The sequence below is a fragment of the Pteropus medius genome, unplaced genomic scaffold, assembly GCF_902729225.1.
Source record: "Pteropus medius unplaced genomic scaffold, Ma_sr-lr_union100, whole genome shotgun sequence".
Taxonomy (NCBI): domain Eukaryota; kingdom Metazoa; phylum Chordata; class Mammalia; order Chiroptera; family Pteropodidae; genus Pteropus; species Pteropus medius.
In genome coordinates, this window is record NW_024349801.1 from 19,665,623 (window position 1) to 19,681,772 (window position 16,150).

At 41.0% G+C, this 16,150-nt stretch overlaps 2 pseudogenes; one reads left to right on the top strand and one right to left on the bottom strand.

Annotated features, from left to right (window-relative positions):
* Positions 1–10,032: 10,032 nt before the first annotated feature.
* Positions 10,033–10,151, bottom strand: LOC120623146 (uncharacterized; annotated as a pseudogene).
* A 1,507-nt stretch (positions 10,152–11,658) lies between these two features.
* On the top strand, positions 11,659–14,558 carry LOC120622815 (40S ribosomal protein SA-like; annotated as a pseudogene).
* The last annotated feature ends 1,592 nt before the right edge of the window (positions 14,559–16,150 follow it).

Sequence of the window (16,150 nt, forward strand, 5' to 3'; positions counted from 1 at the left end):
GAAAAAATGCCAAAATATTAAGAGTGCCTAACTCTTGATGGTGAAATTATGTATTAGTTGTTACTGCTATTGTTGTTTTTATTGCTGCTTCTTTATATATTTCTGTATGTCCCAAATTTCTTGAAAGTAGCATTTACCATCTTATGATAAATCTAAAGAAAAGCATTGCTACGACAGTCATAATCTTTAAAACAAACTCTAAGGAAGATCCTGGGTAACAGTTAAATTAAAAAGAATCTTCTTTTAGCAAACTTAGCTCTCTATAATGGCATATTTACTAAGAAACTAGTTCATCCTCAAAAGCATTATTTATCAAAAGCTTCAGAAAATGGTAATGACCAAGTCAGCATTAAAATCCAAAAATGTTGTATCTCTTTGGTCTATGCCCAAGCTACCTTACCTTGTTGAAGGTACAGAGGCATAAATATTCTTTGGGAAATCTCAATAAAATCCAGAGACAAACAGGATGGCATGGAGTGTTTCACTTCAACCCAGAAACACATCTTTTAGGAGCTAAATCAAGAAAGAAATGGTATCTGTATGCAAAGAGAAAGTAACCTCATCTGCAGGCTAATTACTAAGAGTACCTAGCAAAGAAACAATTGGAGATTCCAAACAATTGAAGCTCATACTAGAGGAGGAATGAAAAAGTTCAAAATAATGTGTTTCTCAGAAAGCAAGCTTTCAAAGAGATATGAAAAAGCTGGCTATAGAGTTAGAATGTGGCCTGGCTCATGGGGTGAAAGAAATCCTTCATGGACTTGGGAATCATCATCAAGATTAATGCCAACTCACATGGAGAGCATGAGGCATCATTTGGAAGATAGAAGCATCAACATGAAATACCCGAATGAGCCTAAAAGGTGACAAAACAATGCCTGGAAATGAGAAGACAATGGAGGGGCCATGTGATCATTCAAAATGAACACATGGAGGAGGCAAAGGTCAGCGGTGAGATGGGAAGAGCTGCCAGAGGGACAAGTTAGATGAAGGATGAAGTGAGCATGGGGCAGAGAAAAAAAAGAATATCAAATGAAGTAGCACCATACCACGTGCTACTTTCTTTATGAAGGGTCTCAGCCGCCCAGCTAACAATTCTTCAGGATAGAGAAGAAATTATCTGCCAGTTTTGAGCTCTGTAACTGTGATAATTCTTAGCTAAGGTCCTAGCTTTTGACCAGGTGCTCCAGATTAGCACACTTCAACATAGATACCAAAAGAACTTTTGAATTTAAATTGGATTCAGCCCTATGTCTGAGTCTTAAACTAAAAAGGAGTAACAAACATTCAGGAAAACGTTAGCTTAGGAAACACAGTTAGCAATCCACAGAGTTTTCTAGGTCAGGCAAGGGGGTCATACTAGGGTTTGGACTTGGTTCCTATGGAATTGCCCTATCCTGGGCATCTAAATCAATGGAAAATCCCTGGAAAGTATATTAAAGGAATTACAATTCTATAGAAAGGACTAAGAAAAAAAGAGTCCTGCAAATGGAAGACAGGAAATAAAAGGAGAACTCATACATTTTCTTATTACTCTCAGCATAAAGTGGGGAAGAGGATCCACCCTAGGATACTGAGAAAGGCTGGACTTAACCACAGAAAAAATAAAGGCCATACCACAGCTACACAGAGACTCATGAGGCAAATAAAAGTTTGTTTTTTAATTGATTTTATACTCTCCGATAACATTTGTAATCTATTTGCACTAAAGTGTGATCTATTCATTCTGTATCAAACATGGGCTAACAAATGCAAAAGGAGTTACATTTATAATATACACCAAAGAAGTAGGAATGCTGTCTGGCCCATAATTGGTACTCAATAGATAGCACTTATTTATTGACTTATTCAGTATTTATGGACTGTCTACTGTACGCGAGGCACTATTCTAAGCACAGAGAATTGAGCAATAAAAAGAAGACAAAGCCCTCATGGGAATACTTTCCAGTGAGGGAGACTAGCATGTTATGTATATATGCAAATATATACATAACAAAGGCGAAAAGTAATAAGTGCTATGAAAAAAAAAAAGCAGATTAAAGAGATGGAGAATGACTAAGGGCTTCTTTAGATGGGACAGTTGGAGAAGTCTCTCTGAGGAGGTAGCATTCAAGCGGACACCAAGATAAATGGGGGAGCCAGCCACATGGATATCTGAGAGAGCACAACGCAGAAAGGGCAAAATACAAAGCCCGAGTCAAGGACTAGAAAAGAGGTAAGTGAGGCTGGATCAGAGTGAGAGAGGAGAAAAGAGGTGGGAAATGGGGCTGGAAAGGGAGATAATGACCAGGTTGTGGTGGCCTTTGTGGGCTATGGAAAGGACTTTGAATAGAATTACCAAAGTGGGGGAAGCCACTGGAGGGTCCTAAGCAAGAGAGCTACATGATCTGATTTCCATTTTTAAATAGTCACTCTAACAGGTTTGTAGAGGGTGATCCATGGGATTTGGAGAGCAAGAGTAGAAGCAGGGAGAAATCTAGATCAAAGAGTGAGGAGATGATGATAGCTTGCGGGGAGGGGCAAAATAGAAAGTGATCTCCCATTTCTCCAAGGAGAAGTTTCCCAAAAAGTATTTTGCCCAACTTGAATATATAATTTTCAGAATGTGAATTTAAAAGTCAAATTTCACCTTAGAACATTAGTATTTTAATTTTATTCACATACATATTTAAATTACATCTATAAAATCAATTTAGAAATCTCAATTTATAAATATTTCTTTCTTGTCATTCCCACATTACATGGAGTAATTTTACTCAAATTCATCACAAGCATGTTTGATATCAGTGTCATTTTAGAGCCACCTTTGGGGTCATTTCACACAAATTTCCAGAGCATAACATCTTCATTTCCGTCTAGACCTAATTAAAATCCATTAATAAAGCTGTAGCCAAAAGTTTATCCCAAGCCACAAGTACCCATTGGTAAGGATTCAGATTTCAAACTGGCACTTCCATCATAATGTAGGTTCCTTGAAAGCAGGGATGTTGTTTTATTAACTACTGTATCCCCAGTACCTAGAGCAAGTATCAGCGAATATGGCTGGGGGGGACAGATTAGTGAATAAAGTTTTCATAAACAAAATTTTATTAGAACACCTCCACCTATTTATTTGCATACTGTCTATAGCTGCTTTTGCTCTGTAATGGCAGAGTGGAACTGTTCTGACAGAGACTGTGTGGCTTGGAAAGCCTAAAAATATTTACTATTTGGCCCTTTACAGAAAATGTTTGCTGACCCCTGGTCTAGGGCATTGCCAGCACATAGTAGGCACTGAACAAAAATTTGGTATTGACTAGCTGGCTATATGGCAACTCTTTATTTTCTGAAGAATAATTTAGAGAAAGGAAAAAATAAAACCTTATATTCTACAGTATTTTTTTAATTCTTCCTCAAGCATCCTCCACACTGGCCCCTTCTAGTTCTTTTCAAGCGCTAAGTGCTATAAAAAAAAATTTTTTTTTAATAAAATAAAATAAAAAATAAAAGCCTTTCTGTCTAGTTCTTAAGGGAGCATTTTCTGAGGCAGCTCTCCTTCCTTTCACACCATGAGTAACTCTAAAGATATCACTTCTCTCTTCTGTGCCTCCATTTTCCACAACTTGAAAAGAGTGTTTGTGGAACTTGTGGGTCAAGTGTTTTCAGAGAAAAGGTACTGCAGTAGGAGTATTTGACTTTTATATCTGGAAAAAGAAAAGGGGCAGGAGTGTGGGAAGCCCATCTACACATAGAGGGGTGGAAGGGCTCATCAGCAGCAGGAGCCAGTGGAAAGTGAACCCTTTTGGAAGAGAGTATCTTTTGAAAAGAGACTTCTATTTCCATGTGTTTGAGCCACTCTTAAAAGAGCATGCTTTGAAAGGGTCCTGAAACTGTTCCAGTCAATGTTTAAAAATCATGTACAAAATTTTCTGATTTTTAGAAAGTATGCAGGCCCTCTCGGAAAAGGGTTTCCATCAGTGCTCCCATGGAGGTACTTTGGAAAGGTTTGCAGGTAGCTCAGCTCAGCTAAGGCTCAGTCAACAGCAGTGCTGCTGGATATATAATCACGTGAAAAAACTCTAAGTTAGAAAACTGACAGAATAGTGATTGCTTTATTTCTACTTATAGAGCAAAGCGGAAATAACCTCCCTCGGTCAAGAGGGAATCTAGTCTTAGGAGGCAGAAGGCCTACATTTTTTGGTTTTGCAAGAGGTGGATATTCCTAGAAGCGATTTTCTATAACTTGAGGTATCCTTTGGGGCAGCAAAGAGAAGCTGTGAGGGCTTCTGTGGCCAAGCCTGAAGACGTGGAGGCACTGCCCTGCCTGGAGCAGCCCACCCTGTGACAGACTTCAGAGTGAGTGAGCAAGAAGCCTTCTATTGAAGCCATGCTGGTAACTGAGCCCTGCTTTCCTCATTAAACACGATCACGTGATGATATTGAAATAATTAACTCATAAGAAACATGAGAGAAACTATGGCAAATAGGTCATCCTAGTGTGGGATCCCCTGAGGCAGACCTGAGATAGGTTGTCTATTTGAGATGCACAGGAAACACCAACAGGTAAGTGAGGAAGTAAGACCTGGAAGGGAAGGAAGCTATAAAAGATTGTATATCAAGCCAGCTACCACTGTGGGAGACTGGGGCTTAGTCCCAGGGAGGAGCTCTGGGACACGGTGAAAAATAATAGCCTCCTACCCAAGGGGCAAGAAGGCTGGCTCAGTGAATGATTGACAGCTGCTAGGGTGGTGTTAATTCCCCCAGCACTTCACCCTGGACAAAGAAATGCACATGCTGGTACCTGGAAGGGATGAAGTACCTTAATATGGCAAATTCCAAGGAATATGGGTGATACCTCCACAACATCTGCTATGGAGCCTCTCAATAAAAGTTTCTTTTTTGTCTTTCCTTGACCACATGCCACTCCTTCATTTACTTGGAAACAAGAAGTTGCCTGGGATGGAGTTGTGACATCCGCTATGTATACAGGACTCATGATCTTTTGAATTGACTTCCTCTATCTGGGATAATCCCCACATTTTCACTCCAAGCTCCCCTGAATAGAACATAAATGCCCAGCCTTCCCTGTAGTTAGGACACAAGCCTGAGGTTTAGGCTCTGCCAATCAGGCACACAAAGGTGACACTGTTTTAGAAATGTGCAAAGAAGGACGTGGGCTGAGAGGGATGTCCCTTCCTTGTTCCTGGGGAGAAGAGTGGCAGAGGCATGCAGTTTTGGTGGTAGATGAAGCAACACCTGTGGAGTTTTCCAATAGTTCAGGGTAGAATTTCTGGCACAAGAGTGGCAGCAGGGCTGGTGTCTTTAGCACTTACAATAACTTTGATTTCCTGGCATCCGGTGCTCAATTGTTTAGGGGCTTTCCCTTCGGGCTTATTTTTGTAACTTGGAGTGAGTGATCCTACGAGAAGCTTGATCTCAAACGTGTTTCTCCCCCATCTTTAATAACCTTTATGTCATTTCCTTTCTTACTTAAACTAGTCAGAGTGGACTAGTTTTCATGACTAAATCCATGACTGATACAGGAAGTAGAAAAAATAAATGGTAAAGGACACAGTATGACGTGGCGTGTCATTTTATAAAAGCATAGAGAAACCCAAAAGGGCCACTTGGTCTTCCCTTTTCTCATCTCATCTCAAATGAGAAACTAGTTTTCAAGTCTCCAGGGAGAAGTACACAATTCCAGGAGCCTACAACACTCAATACCAGAATGTTCTACCTTCATACTCAAAGAGATACAGGACCTATTTGTAGTTAAGTAAAATGTACTTAAATCACCTATGTTCTCGCTGAATTTATCTTTAACGGTTTTAATTTTATTATACATGGAGCTGCCAACCCTCAAACATTAAGGAATCATCTTCGTTTTTTCCAGTTCAATGTCAGACAAATACTTGAGATAAAGATGTCAGTATTATATTTAATATAAAACTGTTTTGTGCCACATGGAAAGCACTTGTTTTTAATAAAGAGCTTACTTCCAGATCCCCCCTCTACTCCTCATCTTTTGAAGCCAAAGGAGGTCAGAAACCCTTCTACGAAAGTCAACATGAAGTCCACCTGAATTCCTTCCTTCTCTTGTGAAAATAGCAGTCCCCTTTTGGGGACTGTGCTTTTGGGGGCACAAATTCATCATCCTCGAGATCTTGATGGACATCTGTCCTATGATGTTTGCTCTTAATGGCAAGAGCTATGATGATGATATTTATATTTCTGTCACTGGTTTTCAGAAATTATTTGGGGGTATTGGGTCTTGGTAGTATGGCATTAATATCTACCTTAAATATTTTACTCATTGACTTTAAAATTCTTCAAAATTCATATTTTTCTTATAAACTCCTTAAAAATGTTATAAATATAACACCCATGATGTTTCATGAACAGGTCAGGTTATATTGCATAGGGAATAAGACCTGGAATCAGACAAGCCTAGAGACTCCAAGGAAGAACCCTCCCCTAATTATAACCTGATCTTCCATAGTTGTCAACTATGCACCTTGGGAAAGTCTCTTAGATTTACTTCTTCCTCGGTAAAATGATGTCACAATACCTACAATGTAGGATTGTTGTAAGGATTAAATGAGATAATACATAAAGTAAGTAAAACACGCCTGGCATATAATAAAAATTCAGTATAGTAGTTCTTTTTCTTCTTAAGTTAACTGTGAATCTTGACATCTGTACATGATTATTTTCAGATATATTGCACACATTTCAATATGGATGAAATTTTTTATCTCTTGACTTCAAAATTTCAGTTTTGCATATCTCTTGTTCTGTGATCTGAGCTGTTGCCATCATTTTATTGAACTTTTGTGTCGATGACCATCTCCTCCACCATACCTTCTGACTGCTGACAAAGTTCTTTGTCACAAGCATACCAGCCCACACTTTAATGCGCCAAAGTAGATTCTCTGCTCTGTGGATCCAATTCAAGCTCTTTATCACTTGAAACACCATTTCAATCCCCCTCCTACAGATATTCTCCCATTCCTCAGCTGTGTATCAGAGTCTAGGAGGCTTGAAATTACATTTTTTGTACTCCCTTGCTTAATAAATTATACTCAGAAGAAGTAAAGCTGTGGAATCCTTAGTGATACCAGTGCCCCAGAGTCAAGGGCCACCAAATGTCCCCCATCCCAGATCTAGGTAAGACACTAACTAACACCACTATGCTATTAAAAGTTGTTCCTCCACTCTCATTCCAATTTCAAATTTTCCTACTGGCTACTTCAGCTCAAACTCAACCCTCCCTCTTTATTTCTTCTTATTCTTTTGAATTCTTTGAGCCCACATTGGTCTTCCTTAGACTGCAAGCTGCTGAAGAGCAGAAAGAGTATCTTTTCATGGCAGTAAGCTTTCCCCGACCCCTCCCCACAGTACACACACAAACTGCTTTGGCATATCATAGGTCCTTTGAAAAATGCATGTTTGCATATCTTTTTAAAGTTGTATTCTTCTCTTTGCCTTCAAAATACAGTGGATTATTTTGTGCTGAATTCTTTGCTCCCTCTGAGCTCAGAACACCAAAAGTGATTTCCAGTAAAAATCTTAGAAAGATATATTTTCAGAACCAGAGGCAACCATGCCTTAAACATCACCCTAAGGAGGGCACCCAAGCTGGACTAACACAGCCCATAATTTTCTACAGACAGTGCGATGAACACTCTGGGAAAACTCCACTGGTTTGCAGGCAATTCCAGAGTTACAAGATATTGGAGACAGGAAGAACCTCAGGCGTCCTATTACCCAACCTCTTCAATTGGTATGGGGAAGAAACAGGACCAGAAAGAAGAAAGTGACTTGCTCAAGGTCATCCAGATATGTTGCCTGAGAAGGGACTGAAGCCGCAAGCTTCTCTCCCCTCGATTTTACTCTATATGCATGGCCTGAGGCAGTCAAACCACTCTTTGCCATGGCTGGAAAGCCCTTCTATCCTCTTCAGGACATTGGAAATCCCAAGGGTGAACCTGGCATCAGTCTTTCCCCAGCATTCTTGGGTGACGGCAGGGACAGTGACCTCAGTGACAGGTCCCTGAGCACTCCCTCAGCATCCCATATTCAGCCCTCCTCACAATCGGTCCTTTCTAACCCTTTATTTATCACCCCAGAACTTGAGAGTAAAGCCAAGAGGAGAGAAGGCCGCCATTACTGCGTGTTCTCTACATCACTCCTGTACATAATCTCTGGGTAATGAGTCCTCTTGCCAGAAGCGCAGCTCCCGAAATAGTATGGTACATTGGCGGAGGTCCAGGTGTTAATAGGGATGGCAGCATCTTGTCTTATGACCCATTTTAACTGAGCTAATTTAGAATTTACCTGACCAAGAGTACCATAAAATGTACTCCTCAAGAGGAGATTGTTAATTACCACAGGATGACTTGCCTGTGTTTGGCGGTTGGCGGCTGGAAGAGAGCTGGAGGAGAAAGGCTGGTTTCCAGAAATAATCCTTCCCTCTTCACCAAATAGGAATTAAATGTGGGAAAGGGCAAAGGGGATGGATAGAGAGATTCACCCACAGGAACTAAATAGAGTTATAATTAGTTTGTGTGTTTGCAGGTGTCATCTTTCACCCCCCACCGCCACCCCCCCGCCCACTGCCTAAGGAAGAAAGAAACTGCGGGGTAAGCTCAGAATCCTTTGTGTCTCTTAGAGAAGGGCACTGAGATCCTTGGGGTGTTAGAGGAAGAGCTGGAAGCAAGATGACTGCTAGGAGCAAGGCAAGTGAAGTCTCTGTGGTGTAAAGAGAGTGGCCCCGATGCAATGACCCCCCGGAATATAACACTGTTTACTGACAGCAGCTCCCCGCAGCTATTACAGAGCTGCCTGAGAGCATCCTAATTAGTGAGGGTTGTCAGCACTCCCATTATAATCCCCAGTTGAGTGAGCTAAGTGTTTATCTCAGCCACTTCAAGTCACAGTCTCTGAAAGATAGCCTTGAGTGGCCGGTCTCAATTTGTTTTTACCCCATGACTTATTCTAACCATCTCCATGTTTCATATGCATCTCAAATGTAGCTTCAAGCAGAGCCATCCCATATTAATGGGGATTCTCACAACTGTCTCATAGCTGAGATGTCCATCATTTTACAAAAATCTCTCCAAGCGCTCTCTTTCAAATGTTTCCAAGATATGAATTATAAGATAGATTTGAAGCATTTCCTACCACCATTTCCTTCACTGTTTTCTTTCATTCTGGCTTCAATACACTAGGTCTTGACCTCACCACAATGGTTCTGGGGAAGCAGGAATCTATTCCTGCTTTTGGCTGTATTAGATTATAGGTCTGCACGTTAATCAGTCAAGGTTTCTGTTCTGTGAATTTATCCTAAGCATGCTCTCCTTAATATTTGTTAATTCATGAAACCTATATGGAATTTGCAGTGTTATATATTTAATCTTACTGTTATGCCATATGCCTTTACATGACATTATCTGCCTTGATGTATAGACCAGCTTTATTAAAAGTAATGGGTTTTCTGCATTTTGAATGGAGAGAGCATTCTGAAGAACAGGAATAAAACTCAAATGGGATGATACATGTGTAAAAGCATGATTCATGTCGACACAGTCTTGTGAGCACTGCCTCCCTTCTCAGCCAGCCCCTTGACCACAGCCACAGTTGTCAGGAGAATTCCAGGGTGAAAGGGTGAGGAGGAGGAAGCCTTATTTTCTTGAAAAGCCAGACAATACCCTAGGTAAGTACATCAAATATCAGGCTTCCCTTAGGCAGTGTGGAGCTTAAGTCTAACACTAAAACCAATGATTTTGTGAAATGAAAGAAGTTCAAAAGGTATTAAGAAAATTGAGATCCAAGTAAAATTAGCATTAAAGATACCTGATATGAATTTACCTACTAAAAATAGTCAATTCCAGTATCATTTCAATTCACAGAGCCATAATCTAATATTTCAAAGAATTCAATATCATTTTTTACGTTATATTATGCAGATTTTTAGGCAAAGCAACCCTTGGTTGACCTCGCAGATTACAAAGACCTTGTCAGCTTACAATCCCTTATTTCTTTTAGTTTTTACACCTACAGCACCTGGTCTTCCTAGGTGGTCTCCCATCCAAGTACTAACCAGGCCCAACCCTGCTTAGCTTCTGAGATCAGACAGGATCAGGCTTGTGCAGGGTAACATGGCCATAAACTGTATTATGCAGATTTTTAAACATGTACAAAAGAGAGAATTGTTTGATGAACCCCATGTATCCACCTTCCCACTTCAACACTATAACTATCAACACCTAGAAAATCTTATTTCACCTCTACTCACCATGGCCAATTCTACCCATGCATCCACCCCAAATTATTTTAAAGCTAAAGTCTGACTATTTTAAGCAATTTGAACAGGCATTTCACCTGCCTTAGAAAGCCCATTGTGGGATCAATTGCCATCTTCAGTTAGCACATTAGGCCTACCCCTGCTACACTCTCTTATCCCTACCACCCTCGACAAGCCTCATAACTGACCATGGCCACCAGAGATGTCTCACAGAGATATCTTCAAACACACTATGAACTCCATCAATGACCCAGAATTCAAGGAAGTAACTGGGTACCCCAAGTAAGAACAAGTGCCAGATAAATCTTGCAACCTGAGGGGCAGCACTCTGCATGGCCTGAGAATGGCCCTCATGCACCAACATTTCCCAATCACTAAGGTAATAGCATCAAGTGATTTCTATCAAAAAACTGAAAACCAGAAAGTACCATCTTTACTTCTGAAAAACTAAGTCTCCTTAACAACAAAAACAGACACCCATATATGGTTTGTGAACAAGTACAAACTGCATTACACAGAAATACATATGGAGAACGGTATCATGGCAATGAACACTCCCATAAATAGACATTGTAAGAGGATACCAAAATCTGGTATCATTGCAATAAACTTCCCCCAAAAATTAAAATGGAATTTTTAACGTAATACCAAAAACAGACTTCCATGTCCCAACAACTATTTATATATTTGAAACTATTCTTTCTGAAATCACATTAGGAAAACATGCATGGCGGCGGGAGCTGGGGAGGGAACAATACATCTGAACTCCCTGGAAAGCTACTTAGCCTTACTCTGGAGCGTATATGGGCATGAGGGTGTTGACAAATGTACGAAATAAATATCTCAGATAGTAATGACCAGGGAAAATTTTAAGGGTCTGAAAATACTTTTAAAATCAGCAAGCCCCTGATTCTTGGCATATTAACAGCTATTACTATACTAAAATAATTTGCCTGGAAGGCATGAAAAAAATCAAAGGCAAACAAGTTTAATTAGCAAGATGAACCTTCCACTTCAGAGCAATGAATGAGCAAATACACATTTTCAGATGAAATTCTAGAAATACACATCAGAGAGAATGTGCATTAGCAGAATAGCTAACCTGGAAGGAAGGGATGCATTTGAGATACTGATTCATAGGAAAAAAGAAAGGAGACCTTCTTACTCAGCCTTTGTCAATCACCACCCAAAACACAAGGAGAGTGGCAACACCAGTAACCAGGCGTTGTCAGTGAGGAAGGCAAAGCTGAAGGAGCTCTAAGAGTTAAAACCCTGTTTACTATGTCTGGCCATAGTGCAATCTATATACCAATCACTGAAGTCATTTGAGGCTTGCCTGTTGCTGACAAATGTAGATGGACAGATATGTAAAGATGATGCGTCATGAACTACAGCTGATGAATTTCCTGCAGAAGCCCCTGTACTCACATCAGAAGTGTCAAGAGGTGACAGAGCTACATCACACTGAGTCTGGCAGTTTAATTTGGTGTCGGCTATTAGTGTTGACTCTCAGCACTATTACCATTCAATGTTTCTGCTGGCAAGGTGACACAGCCTCAGAGATTGCTAAATTTCTTTGCTGAGTGAAAGAGAGGTTTCTGGTTTGCTCAGTAATCCCTTACTGAACAATGAGGATTGCAGAGGGGGAAGGGGAAGGAAACGAGAGACAAGAAACTTGTTTCACAGGGGTCCTCTAAAAGTTCCTTTGCATAATTTCAAGTAAGAATCTGATGACTTTGGGTAAAAAGCAAATGGGCAAGGGATGATTTATGTCAAAGGTTTGGCTTGGCTGAATTAGAAGCTACTGAGTGCACTGCTATCACGGAAGTACTCTCCCTACATTGGTCCCAGTGAAAACATCACATTCACTCAGGAAGGAGGATTTGGTGGGTTAGTCTGACCTCTGGGTGTCACCCAATGAGTTCAGTTCCCTTCTCCTAGCCCCATGCTTGAAAGAGAGGCAAGCTTTGGCAGTGTACCCAAGGACACTTCAACCTTCCTTGGTTACCCTTTCTCCAGGGAAAGAAGAAACAGTACCCATATCCTATATTCCTCCTCTATCCCAGGCTACTGCTGCCAATGTGAGAGGCATGGGATGTAGGCCAGGAGGGCTCCAGCAGCTTAACACTGGCTAAGGGAAGCCTTACATTGATTCAAGGGAATTTGGTCAAAAGCTAATAATAGCTATCTCTTCATCAACTCTGTCCAAGACAGAGCTGCCATAGATGGATGTCCTAGTCCTCACATCTTGGAGGTCACAGGAAGATGATAACTTTTACCAGCTTCTAAGATACACCCTTCCAGAACGGTCTATGAGAGTGGAAAAGGGGTCAGAAGCAACATGGAGAGGGTATTATAGACATTAGTAGTAAAATAATCTCTGTAGCAAAAAGAAAAACATGGTTCAAAGTTTAGCAATTTGTCTAACTTGTCCAATTAGGATTAGAGTAGAACAAAGAGGAAACACGGCAAGTAAAAGCTCTATAAGAGCCAGAGCACATTGCAATGCTTCTTAGCACCTGCCCTACCACAATGGAGAAGAGCCAACTCACAATATTGTGCTCCTTATATTTTCATGGAATTTTACACTTGTCTGTGGCTTTTACTCCCATTATCTCATTTAAGCCTCATTCATTCCACATTTTCCTGAAGCCACTCCCAGAGGCCACGTATTCCAGGAGAATTTTACCTAATTCCATAGAGCGGACCAATCCGAAACCATCATGACAGCATAACCCTAACTTTACATGCTGAAAGAGTTGGGTGAATTTCTAAGGGGAAAATACATAGGTTAGTCCAAGGAATTCCGTATAGACAAACAATGTCTGGGATAACTAAGCATTTTAAAAGAACATCTGAGGATGAAAATTCTAACCTAATAGTCTTTGGAAATCCAAATTCACCATTGTGTTCTTATAGGGGTTTATTCCCTATGAAAATTTCTCTAGTTGAGGATCCTAGTATTAATACTGTAAGGGTTCTATGTCCCTGATTTCTGCTTTCTGAAACCATCTCCCTTCCATAGACAACTTTATAAAAGTTTCAGGAAGACGGTCTAAGGGATATCAGGCTATGTACGTGGACATAATGTACAAAACAAGGTCAGTGAGAGTCCCTGCTCCAAGCTGATTACCCACCTGGAAAATTGGGTCCAGCTGTAGGAGCCACACTTGATGAGGGTTATTGACCAGTGGAGTGCATCCACAGGAAAGCAGCTGGAACCATAGGAGTCGGCAACCACCATGTGCAGTTGAAGGTCATTGGCCAAAGAAGACAAGCATAGCACAATCTTCAGTCAGTTTGAGAGCTGTCATGTGAGAGCTAAGAGATGTTTACAAAAAACACAGCAGGCCTTTCTGGGCTACCAATAGAGGCATCAATACAGCACTGTTCTGGGTTCCTGTCGTAACTTAAAAGGAAACTTTTGCAATGTTCAGAACCCTTGACGTCCTGCAAATGAAGAATATGTTCTCAAATTCCTTGCAGCAGGTACCCACTTAGATAGCATCAACCTTGGCTTCCAAATGGAACAAGCACATCTACATCATAAATCTGAAGAGAACCTGGGAGAAGTTTCTACCGACAGCCTGTGCATTGTTACTGTTGAAAACCCCACTGATGTCAGTGTCACATTCTCTAGGATTACTGGCCAGCAAGCTGTGCTGAAGTTGCTGCTGCCGCCGCTAGAGCCACTTCTAATTGCTGGCCGCATGACTCCTGGAAGCTTCACGAACCATATCCAAGCAGCCTACAAGATCCAAGCCGCAACCTCCGGTGGATACTGATCCCAGGGCAGACCACCAGCCCCTTACAGAAACGACTGGCATTAACTGGCCTATTGTTGTTGTGACACAGACTCTCCTCTGCACCCTGTGGACATGACCAATTTGAGCAACCCGGCGCAGCTCACTTGGCGGGTCTGAGGGAGTGGGTGCTGGCGCAGGATGTTCTGCGCATGCGTGGGACTGTCTCGCGTGAACACCCACAGAACGTTCCCACCTGGGCTCTGATTCAACAGAGCTCCTGAAGAGACTGAAAGGGAAGAGCGGGTCACTACTGAAAAGGCTGTGTGTGACTCAGGAGGAATTTCAGAGTAAATGACTGCTCCAGCTCCCAAAATCACTGCTACTCAACCCCAGCGGTTGGTGCCCTCTGTGTTAGTCAGCAATTCCCCACTGGGGACTGGAGCCCTCAGCCTGCCACTGAGGACTGGTCCACAAATCCCTCTGCTCAGGCCACCGAATGGGTAAGAACGACCACTGAGTGGTTTTAAGCTAGTCTTAGCAGACTCTTAAACAGAAAATGGAAATAAGGTTGATGGAAAATAAACCGTTTCTAAAAGAAAGATAATAATAAACAGCATGGCCCAAACAGTAAGAGATGAACTTCATTTTTTAGATGAGGAAACTGAGACCCAAGAAGCCCAACTGTGTGTTCCCAGGTCATCCTGACAGTTACTAACAAAACTAAGCTTTGAGCAGGGGTTACCTGGTCCCCTACCCAGTGGTCTTTTTTCCACCGAAGACCATTTTTATCCCCTGGGGATACAAATACTAGTTTCTCCAACAAATCAATGGCATAGAAAGTGAATAGATTTAAGAGATTTAAGAGAATAGATTTAAGAGATTTAAGAGGATCAACAAAATGCACAGGTTGGAACTTGTTTGAATTCTCACTGGAAAAAAAAGACATTTTGGAGACAGCAAAACTGAATATGAACTAGGTATTTGATAATATTACTTATTGGAATTTTCCAATTACTTATTGGAATTAGATGTGATAATGGCATCTGGTGTATATAATTTTTTTTCTTAATTATCAGTTTGAATGCATATTGACATATTGACAAGTTACAAAACACATCTTGCATTTTCTTTAAAAAATACTCCAAAAAAACAAGGAGAGGTGGTCATGGATGAAATAAGATAGGCAAACGTTGGTCACTGTTGAAGCCAGGTAATGAGTACATGGGGACTTATTAAGCTACTCTCTCACCTTTGTTTTTATTTGAAAATGTCCATTTTAAACATGTTTAAAAGAAAAAAAAATACTCATCCAGACTTAAGACTGAGCAGGCTGAGAGTATAACCTCTCCCCTGTCTCTAATCAAGCAGCTCTGGGAATGGGAGAGGTAGCTTGGGCCTATATCACCGCCGCTCTCCCAGGTCCTTCACTCACATGCCCCCACCCAATCTTCTCACTGAAGATACCAGGTGAGGAGCGGGGCAGGAAATCACATTGCCCCCACCCATACATACATATATCACTTAATAGCACATTGGAAACTTTTCAATGAAATAGGTCTATGCTGTGTTTTCTAGATTCTAATCTTAAAATTAAACTCTTATACTTATCCCATGTACAATACCCTATTTACTCAGATACAATGTTAGGGTCCATCAGTAGTTTACTCATGTCACCAATTCTTACCCTCCCTTGTGGTTGGGTCTTTCCCTACACTCACGCGTGCATGCACACACACACACACCATGAACCACTGACTGTGCAGAAACCCAGTTTGTTTGCATATTAATCATAGGGATGGAAACTTGCCTGCAATATGCACTCAGAGTGTGGTTTAGCTTTGGGCTGCAGCTCTTCCCTTGTTAATTTTCTCAAGGGAGTTGGGTAAGTTTGACTTTCATAATTAAAGAAATTGTGTCTTTGTGGAACATTTAAAATAATTTTGAACTTGAATCTACTTACCATTGGAATCTCGATCGAACAGTTTGTAATAGTGAATCCGAGGGCAATCACAGGCCTCCACACAGTGACTTGATGAAATAGATTAGAGATGGAAGAGAGCAGAGGAGGAGGAAAACCATCAACACAGCCTTGGGAAATTTCTCCAAGTGATCAGGACTA